The 12,639-nt window shown below is 43.9% G+C and overlaps 1 long non-coding RNA gene across 1 annotated transcript in view; it reads right to left on the reverse strand.

The window, feature by feature from the left end:
* Positions 1 to 12,639, reverse strand: part of LOC310826441 — a 209,165-nt gene that overhangs the window by 8,757 nt on the left and 187,769 nt on the right. The gene's annotated exons all lie outside the window — the stretch shown is intronic.

Consider the following 12,639-nt stretch of genomic DNA (forward strand, 5'->3'; position numbering starts at 1 on the left):
GGAAAATTGGCATTCCCAAAGGAATGACTTGCTGCAGGGAAACAGGCTTCTGAAAAAGGGGACTTCATACGGCAGAAGAAGGAGCTAAGAACAGCCTGGGAGAACAGAAGGAAATCTGCCCGGGGAGAAACACTAAAAATAAAACAAACGGATGGACTCTGGCAGCAGCACACAGGGGAGAGAACAGAATCTAGGCTACGCAAGGGGTGTGGGAGAGCTAAAAGCAGAAGAGAAGCACACACAGTTTCGGATGGGGCAGCTGCATATTCTGAATCGACAACAAAAAAGGACTCCCATCTGTTTTACTTAAATTCCTCTATCAGAATAAATTACACACATTATGGGTATTTTAGGGATTAGTTCTCAGGCAATAAACACAGCTCCAGAAGTGAAACAACTTATTTCCCACCCACCCAAGGCCTTCACAGGTTGAAAGTACAATTTCTCCCTCCTTCTTCCCTTGCTAGAAACAAGCACAGTGTGCAGGATATGAACATATGGAAAATTTATATGCCGCTTGATTGTAAGGAAACTTAGCGCAGTGGAGGAGTTATTTTTAAAATAGACCGAGCCAATGCTGACCTGATTTCTCAATACAGTGGAACCTCGGGTTACATACACTTCAGGTTACAGACGCTTCAGGTTGCAGACTCTGCTAACCCAGAAATAGTACCTCGGGTTAAGAACTTTGCTTCAGGATGAGAACAGAAATCGTGCTCTGGTGGCGCAGCGACAGCAGGAGGCCCCATTAGCTAAAGTGGTGCTTCAGGTTAAGAACAGTTTCAGGTTAAGAACGGACCTCCGGAACGAATTAAGTACTTAACCCAAGGTACCACTGTAATCAGTTCTGCATCTGTTGGTTGCTGCCCATCTAGTGATCTCTCAGGGGTTCCTCAGCTGATTCCTCCCACTGTTCCTCTGCATCCATGACAGCTCCATACTATTCATCACCAGAACGTTACAATATGTCCTGTGGTTCCCTCCATGTCAGGATTGTACCCACTATTTATTTATTTTAAAAAAGCAGCTACTTGGGGTCTAAAGATGAGGATAGCATAATATATCATTTGATCTTATGTTCACGCCTGAAAAAGAAAATGGGGGGGGGGGAATACTGTCATGCAGAGAAAAAGAAGAGCGCATGCAAAGCTTCTGCAATTCCAGATGTGGTTATAAATGAATAAATAAATAAGGTGGGACAAAACCAGGGACCACAGCCAGGGACAACCCATTTGCCCCAGAGTCATCCCAAATAGGTGTGGCCAGCAGCAGTGATCTACTCTTCTTAAAACCCCATGTCTTTGAACCAATACACAAATGGGAGCGAGCTCATCTGCAACCAACTCGGGATGCGAAGGGAGCATTTTGCTCAGTGCCAGGGCATTCCCCATGCTGTAAGGCAGCGAAAGTTACTATAAATCAGGCAAGGCATGTTTTTATCATACTCAAAGCAGTGCAAAAATGTGCCATTACATGACAAAGAACATACAATCTCATCCAGCCAGGAGATCTGATAAACACCACTGGGAAACTAGCAAAAGATAAGTTCTCTCTTTAAAATATATATAAATATGGCTTTATCTCCTGCACTGCCAACATGAGACATGCACAGGGATTAAAGGCACTACTGTTGGGCACAGTCAGTGACGGGTCTTTTTCTGCTCCACTCTGTGCACACAGACAGCACTTGCTTGTGATGCCAGCCATTATACTGGAGATAGGGGGCAGGGTCCCCTAGCAGGTCTCCAAAAGGCATAGGATTATGGGTGGGATTGCAGCTTGGAGCCAGGGAACTCTTAGGCCCTGCTTGCCTCACCTAGCAGCTGTAGCTTCGGGAAACTTCCCTCCCAGCTTCCTGCGGATTTGCTGCCTGCGCCAAGTACCGAAAGAGAGAGACTTAATCACTGTCATTCATGCCTTGGTGGCTTCCAGATTAGACTACTGTAACACGCTCTCCTTGGGGCTGCCTTTAATGACTGTCCAGAAACTTCAATTAGTACAAAAATGCTGCTGCCTGGCACAAGTCAGTGGGAATATATTACACCAATCTTATGGCAGGTTCATGGGCTGCTAGTAGGTTTCCAGATGCAATTCAAGTCCCTGGGCGGTCTGGGTCTGGAGTTTCTTATGGTGCATTTTCTCCCATATGCCCACCCCAGTCGAATGGTTTGAGATCTGGGACCCTGTACCAGTTTGGGGGGATGCAAGATTAACACCCACTAGGGATCCAATTACCCATTGCCGTTGTGTAGGGGTGGAATTGGGAGCAGAAGAGCCAATAGCTATGCTTCTCCAGCAGCATATGGGAGATGTGCATTGGGACCAGGGTAGCGGTTCTCAACCTGTGGGTCCCCAGATGTTGTTGGACTACAACTCCCATCATCCCTGAGCTCTGGCCTTGCTAGCTAGGGGTGATGGGAGTTGTAGTTCAACAACATCTGGGGGCCCACAGGTTGAGAAAGGCTGGACTAGGGGGAAAGAGCTAAGCTCATCCATGGGACCAATCTTATTGTTATTTTTTTTAAAAAAAAAAGCTACAGAAAAGAGACCAAACCAACAGATACACTAAATGCAGTCACACTTTTAATATATCGTAGGCATAGGCAAACTCAGCCCTCCAGATGTTTTGGGACTACAACTCCCATCATCTCTGACCACTGGTCCTGTTAGCTAGGGATGATGGGAGTTGTAGTCCCAAAACATCTGGAGGGCAGAGTTTGCCTTTTCCTGATGTATAGTTTCTCCCTAGGATCAGGGCCTTTTCAGCTGTTGCCCCCATACTGTGGAATGCTCTCCTCCAGGAATGCAGACCCTCCAAGTATCCTTATTTTCCAGGGTCATCTCTGATTTAGAGAAGCTGTCCCAGTTTCTGATTTGATCCCAGAATGTCCCGCTTTTCCTTAGGATGTCCCTATTTTCACTGGAGAAATGTTGGAGAGTATGGGAATGTCTTACTTTACAATCCTCTTTTTTTAAGGAGTCCTGTTTGAAGGACTGGTTGCCCAGTCCGTCTGGTTAAAAATATATAGAACCATAAGAAGGGAGGACATGGGCCTTGAACTTGTCCATCAACACAGCTACAGAGACTTGTGTTGCCAACAGGCACACAGGCAACCTGCTCACAGTCTTCCCCACTATCTTGAGATATATATTGTGCTTCTATTTAAACTTCAGCAATTATTTATTCATTTTCATCTATGCCTATAAATTTGCACCTGTAAATTCTAGGGACTTCCCCATCTGCGTTTGGGGTCAGGGTTTTCCTCCTTTCCTCCTGCATAAGTGGCTCCCTGCATCAAAAGCTTATTTGGCTCTTCCATTTCAGAGACAGTTAAAAAGCTTTTCCCGTTCCGCTTGAAGCAGAAGCCCTGTTTACAAAGAGGTATTGAAAACGGATATTGCTGCTGATAGCCAAATAGCTTTTGATTACTTTGGCTTTTTGTTTCTAATGGATTGCACTTTGTTTTTTAAGGTTAGGAACAGCTTTGCAAATTAGGTAATTGAAAAGCAGTATATAAATACGTGAATCCATCAAATCAATACAGGAGCACAGCCTGCGTTGGCAGAGAAATATAGCTTTTTAAAGGAGCTGCCTGCTTAGCTCTGTTAAATTCAAATGCTGCTCCACTCCACCGGGCAGAATCTGACTCTCCCTTTTCATTTTTGGCTCAAAGATACAGGAACTCTCTTCCTTTTGTAGTTGGTAAGGAGGGAAAAACACCACCCCAGCCTGGAGACTATTAAAAGCTTGAAGGGAAAAGGAGGAGGGAAAAATCTTCAGCCTACTCCTCCTGAGCACCTTTTTCATTCTGATGTCTGGCCTTTCTAATTTCACAAGCACTGTCTGTTACTGGAGTCCAGCTTTCTGCAAGAGCCTCTAATCAACCCTATTCTTAGTTGGACGGTGCAGAGCCTTCGTTGAAGTGGGAAGGGGAAGACTACACTTGCAGAAGATTCTTCAAAGGCAGCATGTGGAGCAGTGCAGGTGCATGGCTCAGAAGGGGAGTGAGAAATACGGATCAGTTTCAAGGGACCAGAGAGAGTTGGTTCTTCTACCGGTCCTTCTAGACCTTCAGAAGTGATGAAAAGTTCCCCCATTCATTCATACGGGGCTCAGACTGTTAGGGTGTGGGTGAACATATCAGACGACACAGCGATTCTTCAGACAGCTCTTATTTATTCACAGGCCAGAACAGAATTGAACTGAAGGGTTCAGCCAGCCTGCTTATATAGAGCTCAACTACAACGCAACAGTAACAACTTTCTGTAACTATCCAATCACTGAACGTCACTTTCAATTCCTTATTTGCATATGTGGACCTGAGTGGAAACTATCTACAGTATCCTCCCTGCTGGCCCAGGGTGAGAACTTCAGTACATAACACAGACCAAGTTGGATGTCGCACTGTGTGGTTTTTAAATGCATGCATGGAGGACCCTGACTAACGTTGGGTCTGCAGTAGTTGGCGAAGGAGAGTTTAGTCCTTCCCATCACCACCATCCTTGATCCCAAGGAAAATTTCCTCTCAAAAGCTACTTGCACCAGGAGGGAAGCCTGTTTCCTCCAGATCCAAACAGCAGCTTCAGACAGTATTATATTGTGTGTGCGATGATAAACCCTCTTGGAGGGTAAAGAATTCAGCGGCCACCAGACATGATGATGATGCTCTGCATCTAGTGTCAATCTGATCATAGGCCTAACTGCTGGGATAGCTCAGTCAGTAGAGCATGAGACTATTAATCTCTGGGTCAGGGGTTTGAGCCCCACAATGGGCAAAAGATTCCTGCATCGCAGGGGGTTGGACAAGATGGCCCTCGCAGTCACTTCCAACTTCAAGAAGGAGGGAAGAGAAAGGATGCATTAGATTAGATAGAAATATGGGTGGGGACGATGTCATCCAGAGGGGAGCTGTTTGGCCCTACTTCAAGGGGAGGCAGAAAAGGCGACTCAGCCAAAATCCCAGGTACCTTCTACTGCAGGCAGCTAACACAGGGAAATTAGCAGAGAGAACAAAAGCCCTGCGGTAGATCAGTTGCTGCTGCCCTACAGCATAATGCAGAGAAGGGAGGAAACCGGGGGTGGGGGGAGAGAGAGGGGGGAAAAAACCTCTCCTCCTGGTGTATGAAAATCTCAGGCAAGGGCGGAGGGGCAGGGAATGAAAGAGACTCAAGAGCATGGAAGCCAGCATTACTGAATGAACTGTGCAGAAGCTGGGTTTAGATAATCAGGCTGTAGAGGCAGACAGGCTCAGGGGAAGATGACAACACACACCCGAGTTCCAGATGGCCAAAGCATGGCACCTGATGCAAACATCTAAAACGCAACGTTTTTTGCTGCTGCTTATTCATGTTGACTGCAACTCTGTGGGCCCATAAAACATTATAGCACCGAGGGACGGAGCCGACTGAGCATAGGGAATCATATTGATATTACCAGATAGTTTGATTGCACCCAAAACCTTCAGATGGAACAACTTCAGCCAAGTATGAAAGCATTAGGACTACACAGCTATGTGGGTCACATTCAGGCAGGGGGAAAGGGCAAGTTAAACCTGAGTTCCACACCCAGGAAGGTTACTTATTTGTGAATTGCTGCGAGGCTTTATGCAAACATGAAAATCCTGTGGATTTCAACCACAACTAGGCTACTTTGATCTCAGGTTCATCTGCTTGCACTGTCATTTAAACATAACCTGTGGCTCCTCTTTTGACTTTACCAATGAATTACCTCGAGACGTTGCTTTGAAGTGGACTTCTAAGCAATCACAAGGTCTAAGCAAACTTCTGTGCTGCCAGTTCTTCAACCTGCTGCCCTCCAGATGTTATTGTTTGATTGCCTCATGAGGATGCAGTCCAACCCCTCCCTATTTTCTCCTCACATCCACCATATGAAGTACATTAAGCTGGGAGAAAGTAACCAGCCAAACGTCACCCAGTGAGCTTTGTGGCTGAGTGGGGATCCAACCCCTGGTCTCACAGTCCAAAACACTAGCCACTACACCAGAATACACCGGAGCTGATGGAAGCTATAACCCAAAACATCTGGAGAGCATCGTGGTTGGGGGTGGCTGTTGTAGGCAAGTGCAACAAAAGTGCAGCACTGAAGGCTATCCTACAGTGAGTTCACACTTCCTTTGTCTCATGCCTGTTGTGGCCCAATCCATGTTTTCAAATAACAGGTCAGAAACTACCACCACCAGGTGGCTGATCAGTATCAGTGACTTTTCGTATGGAATAGAAGAAATTAGATGGTTCCCGTTGTTTATTCCTGCATAACAGAACAGGCCAAGAAGTGAGCCTTGAATAATTCCAACACAGAATCCTAGAATTGAGGAGCTGGAAGGGACCCTGAGAATCATCTGGTCCAACCCCCTGCAATGCTGGAAGATGGGGATCAAACCTGCAACCTTGGCATTATCAGCACCACACTCTAACCAGCTGAGCTATCCTGGCAGATCTCCTAAATAAGATAAGAGAGCCATTGGTGTATTTAGAGAATATGTCATGCAAATGGGCAAGTTGTAGACTGGTTTCAGCACCAATGCAGCTGTATCTCAAGTTTGATTCAGTATTTTGGATACTTTTCTTGCTGGTGTGGTCCAATAAACAGCATTTGATATTGAATTCAAGCCCCTTTTTTGGTCATGGACTCCAGGGGTGGCTTTGAGCAAACCAATATATGCCTCAGTTTTCCCCAACTTTGAAACTGGAATAAATATTCAGCTAATGCACAGAACTGCTGTGAACAAATAAAAAATTGGAAAAGCCCTTTGCATATTAGGAAATGTAGTAGTGTAGCACTGAATAAAGCTCTCTGTCTCACAACCTAGCCTTTTCATAGGGTTTACTGAAGATAAAAAAATGTATGGGTCATAGGGAATGCTGAATTTTCCAATTCCCAAAATGAGGGGTGCTAAAAAGTTGTTGCATGACTTGGGAATTCAAAATATATTTTGGTTAAATTTGTATAATTTAGTTTTGCTTGGTAAGTAAAATGTGCATAAAATTGCATAGGAATCATTAAAACGATTGCCGGGTTACATTACATAGTATTTATTTTTATTATTTAGCATTGCCTGACATTTTCTGAACATAAAATTAAAATTCTTTGGTTTCCTGAAAGCAGTTTATGTGCTTCTCCATCAAACGTAGACTTACCAAGCCAAATGTTGTCCAATCACAAAGAAGATTTGCATATTTGAATTCCACACACCCACAAGCATATTTTTAAGACTGAAGAAATTTGCAAGACTTGCCACCCACTCTATGAGTGGTATTCAAACTAAGCTTTACTCAGTATAGACCTACTGAAATCAATAAGCATCACTAAGTTAGGTCCATTAATTTCCATAGGTCTTCTCGGAGTAAAGCTTAGTGGACTACCACCCTATATTTACTACTGTCCACTTTTGCCTCCAGTGTGCCCATGTAATTGCTTTGTAATCGTTTCGGGGTTCTGCCGTATGAGGGAGAGCAAGTTAAAATAGCATTTCCCACATTTGCGGGTATAAAGCTGGTGGGACCGGATGCAAAAGGAGAATGCTCCAAGCCAAGGTGTGGGTGTTCCCTCCTAAAGAAGGAAGCATGTAATGGAAAAAGAACAGGTAATTCTGCCTTAATAGGAGCCAACAATGTTCTGTGCAATGAGCAAACAGCTTTGGCAAGAATTTCCATGGTGATTATCGATGGGATCAAAAATTTGGCAGGATTCAAACAGTTTCTATTTATTTTATCCAAACACCCCAAGCTATTGTAAGAGATGAATTAAAGCACATAGGCGCTTTTTGGTAGGAGCTGCCAACACTCTGGGTTTAAGCCAGCCTGCATTTAGTACATATTGAGAGGGATCTCCCTCCGAGGTCAGGTTATCACATCCCTGCTTATTGCAGGGATTTCTATGTCATCTTCTTTTGAAGAATTGGTTAATTTTTCTTTTTCCTTTTGCCTGACGCCACACAAGCTGCCCACCCTAAGCTGATCTGGAGCAGCAGTGACTGATTATTAGCGGGATGGGCTGTGAATGCAATAATGTCTCACTGCAACGATGACGCATGTGAGAATTTCTCAGAACGTCTTCCCTGCAAGGAGGGGGGAAACAATGTTGTCTCCTCATCGCATGGGAAGTGAACGGCTGCGCAAACAGGTATAGAGAAATGGCACTCAAAAGCAGCAGAGCTAGGGACCAGTGCTGCCATTGTCTCAAATGGTGAGCTTTAGCATTTGTCTCAAAATGTAGTAGCACCCCCTGAGCCCATCATTTTGAAGAGAACAAGAACAAAGACAGAATACAGATTTAATACAGAGAGCTCAGCGCATGCCCCTCGGCCATAAGACCCCGATCCTCTTAGCTTCACAACTGATATGATAGATGTGCACATTGGCAAATTGAACCCTGGTTTAGGAACACTTCTTGGTGCTGCCCCCCATCGTTCTACAGACAGGCTGGCTGGCTGGCTGGCTGCTTTTTATTTTCAAAAAGCGCCGCAAAAATCTTCTGTGTGTTCATTCATTCATTCATTCATTCATTGCCTTGTCAGCTAGGAAATGAAAGTTTTACAAGTACAAAACTGCTCCAGGGATTGCAGAGGGAGATTTCTGGGTGGCACTGGAATAGAGGTGGAAAAAAGCAGCCAATCAGATTCAGCACCATACCCAACTTCGAGTTTGAATCCTGCCCCTGCCACCCAGATCTTAACACTAGAGAACTTGAACACAAGGTACTGTCCTCTGTCTGCCCACTTGTGATTCCCAGCAACTGGCAGTCAGAGGAATACTGCCTCCAAGAGAGGAAACAGAGCATAGCCTTATCCTCTACTGCATTTCTATCTCATATTTCCTGCAAAGACCGGTAGTTCATGGGTAGGCAACATAAGGCCTGGGGGCCAGGTCCGACCCAATCGCCTTCTAAATCCGGCCTGCAGACGGTCTGGGAATCAGCCTGTTTTTACATGAGTAGAATGTGTCCTTTTATTTAAAATGCATCTCTGGGTTATTTTGGGGGCCTGCCTGGTGTTTTTACATGAGTAGAATGTGTGCTTTTATTTAAAATGCAACTCTGGGTTATTTGTGGGGCATAGGGATTCGTTCATTTCCCCCCCCCAAAAAAAAATAGTCTGGCCCCCCACAAGGTCTGATGGACAGTGGACCGGCCTCCTGCTGAGAAAGTTTGCTGACCCCTGCTGTAGCTGGTGCAGTTGTGAGTCTCTTATGCAGGTGCTGACCAGACCTAGATCTGCTTAACTTTCTCAGGTTGCTCTCTGGACCAAGCTCACTATCTCAGATGACTGTGAAGGGATGCTTCTTTTGTGACTGAACAGGCCTTAGAGATGTCAATGCTAAACGTACTGGATCTACATTCTGCTCCATCACATCTAAATAGGTGAGATACTTGGAGCCGTTCTCTCCATTAGGCTGTGTCCGTCTGCAAATGGAGGACTCTGCGGGAGTGGAGCTGGCACCTCTTCCGGGCATTAAATTAAAAGCACTTCACAGAGTTAACATACAATGTTCCTCCAGGACTGCTAGAGCAGAGAAAAGGAAAGCAATTTTTATTAAGTGTCATAATTACAGCCAGACTAGATCATTGAGGCTGAAGGAGAAGAAGGACAAATAGCTTATGAAATGGCTTGTTTCCCCCCCCCCCCACGGGATTGTTTAACTCCCTCTGCTTCGAAGGAAGAACAAAAGTGCCCTCCAAACTGGAAGAAAACTCAACCACTTTTTTGAGCCAGAAATGGGGAAATGGCACATTTCACGATGTGTTTGATTCATCAGTTTTCTTACTGTGACTGTTCACAAAGCAGTGATGACAAAACAAACTTCCTCACATTGGGAAACTTCCTACATTTTTTCTGCTGCAGCTTTCAACAAAGGACCCTTGGGATATAGCTGCATTATCTGTACAGTGGTATCTTGGGTTACATACGCTTCAGGTTACACACTCCGCTAAACCAGAGATACTGCTTCAGGTTAAGAACTTTGCTTCAGGATAAGAACAGAAATCGGGCTCCGGCGGTGTGGCAGCAGCAGGAGGCCCCATTAGCTAAAGTGGTGCTTCAGGTTAAGAACAGTTTCAGGTTAAGAATGGACCTCCGGAACGAATTAAGTATTTAACCCGAGGTACCACTGTAAATGACTTTTGGATATCCAAGATCTTAATACCCTCAGTCCTCCACAATACTCAACTTCATGTCCTCCTCTCTTCCTACCTTGGTTCTTATGCACATTTGCTGACTGTTGACGGGTTATCATATTCCTTTATTTCTTTCTATCATTTTAACCTTACATTGGCCTCTCCAACAAGAGGCAAGAAAACACCTATTTTGAACTACAATCAAACCTCCTCAACTTAATCTGTTGAGAAGCTGAGGCAAGCTCGGCATCTGAACTTGTTACAGACTCATTTGGCTCAAATGATAGGGTCAGAGTCCCTTTAAGGTTGCACTAGCATCTATGACTAAGCCCCCTGCACTTCCATTAGAAGGCGTCATTGTTATAGCCTTGCAGATGGTGTGAATGTTTTAATACCGTAATACACAAGCTCAGAGTAGCCAACTTGGCACTGCTGCCAAAGCCTTAACTTTCCAATTTCCAGCTTCTGGTTCATTTAAGGTCTCGGGCACATCATTTTCAATTACTGCAGTAAATAACACTAGCAGCATTATTATTATACTCAGAAGGAAGCAAAGAGATGCATTAGATATGATCCTAGCTGCTTGAGCTCTCGGAAACAGCAGAGAAGCCAAGAAATCACTGTACTATCAGACCAGCAGAACTCTAGCGCATTTGCCTGCCTCCAACAAATGAGTATCTTGTATTTCAGAGAAAGGGGTTGAATACTAAACAGCGAGATAGAATAGTTACTTAATTGATAACTGGAAGTGGTCTGTCAGAAAGAAAGTGGCGACATGACAAAGTGATACTGTGACTGAGTACATTACTGGGCGATATCCAATGTTAATCATAAGCCTATGGATTTCAATGAATCTACTTCAAGTTTAACTTAGTTGAGTATCATCCATTATTTATACCTGCTTTTCTATTACATTTATCCAGTGCGGTGATGGGGTGTTACTGCCATGGAGAGGTAACATGGAAATAAACGGGAAGCAAGATTCCTAAAATGTGGAGGCAGATATAATTCCATCTACGGTGATTTATGTGCTGGAGAAATAGGGACAGATTTGTTTCATGGGTTGCATCTGATGGCAGTGCAGTTGCCTTCTGTAGTCAAGGACGGCAGTGGGGAACCTGTGGTTCAACTCCAATTCCCATCACCCTAGCTGCATGTCTGATGGCCAGAGAAGAATGAGAGTCCAGCAACATTTGAAGCGCTACAAGATCTCCATCCCTGAGTCTAAAAAGATTACATGAGCCCCCAGAGGAGCTGTTCTCTTGCTGAGGTCTTCCCGGTCTTAAAAACCCAATAATTGACTCCACTGCAGTCATTTTGCTACCCTATTCATGTCCAGCAGTGGACAAGGTGACCCTTTCCTTCTTTCCTAGAATTAAGCAATAAAAAACCCCAAAAATATTTAAACACAAAAACCTGGAAACTATGGACAGTTCTGTGATCATTTGAAAATATATTCTGTATACTTTTTAAAGGGTGGGATACAAGAACTGAAAGCACCTCAACCTTAATATTTCTCATATTTACACTGACTGGAGTCCAAATTGCATTTTTTACTAACAGTGACACTTAAATGAAGAACAGCAGTTTCCGCAGGGTGGAGGGGTTGTGTTTTGCCCACTGCTGAACTTTAAATATGGGGAATAGACTAAATATTGTCCTGAACTTTTCATTAAAGATAAAAATGTATGAAATGGAGAATGAGAATGGTGTGTAACTCAAAAATCTGACATGCAATAATTTTAAAGAATATTATCTTTTCAAGCTAAACTTCCAAAAACCTTAAGATACTGCTTAACAACCCCATGTGTAATCCTATACATATCTAGTCAGATATGGGCCAGCAGAGTATCTCCATCAGTTATGAACAGAGTACCAGTTCCACTGGGTTCCTCCCTAAGCTGACAGCTCAATAGTCATTCTATTAGGCTTTAAAGAAGGAGAGAAATGGGGCTGCCAGGCCTCTCCTTCATTTCTCATCTACAGGAGTCATTTCATCAAACTGCAGGAGAAGGACACGGGACTAGCAAATTATTTCCTCGAAATATAACCATTTATGATCAAGTATTCTGTTTCAAACAAATGTGTCTCTGTTTTCTTTTTTCCTGCCTTATTACTGACAACTGTAGGTTGGGGGGGGGGGAGGGGAGAAGAGATAAATAAATTAAAGTCATATAGAGCTAACACATCATGCCAATCTTTAAATAGAGGAAAAGGCCTTTCTGCTCAACACCTTTAATTACCTTGCAAAAAATGTCAGTGACTGGAAAGTCCCCTCTTGTAAATAAATCAAAAGGCATCATAGGGCTACAATGCTCCTTTAAGTGGCATTTCACTGTTTAATTTTAAATTTTTATATATAGCTAGAAAAATCATATTGGAAGGTCTCTATTAGTTGAACAGCCAACTAAAAATGCATTAAAAAAAAATGCATGCCCATTGTATTCAATGGGCCTCATCACTAGGGTTGCCATATTTCAAAAAGTAAAAACCAGGACACCCGAAAG

This window comes from Podarcis gaigeae (genome assembly GCF_964106915.1).
Source record: "Podarcis gaigeae genome assembly, chromosome: 10".
In the NCBI taxonomy this organism is placed as follows: domain Eukaryota; kingdom Metazoa; phylum Chordata; class Lepidosauria; order Squamata; family Lacertidae; genus Podarcis; species Podarcis gaigeae.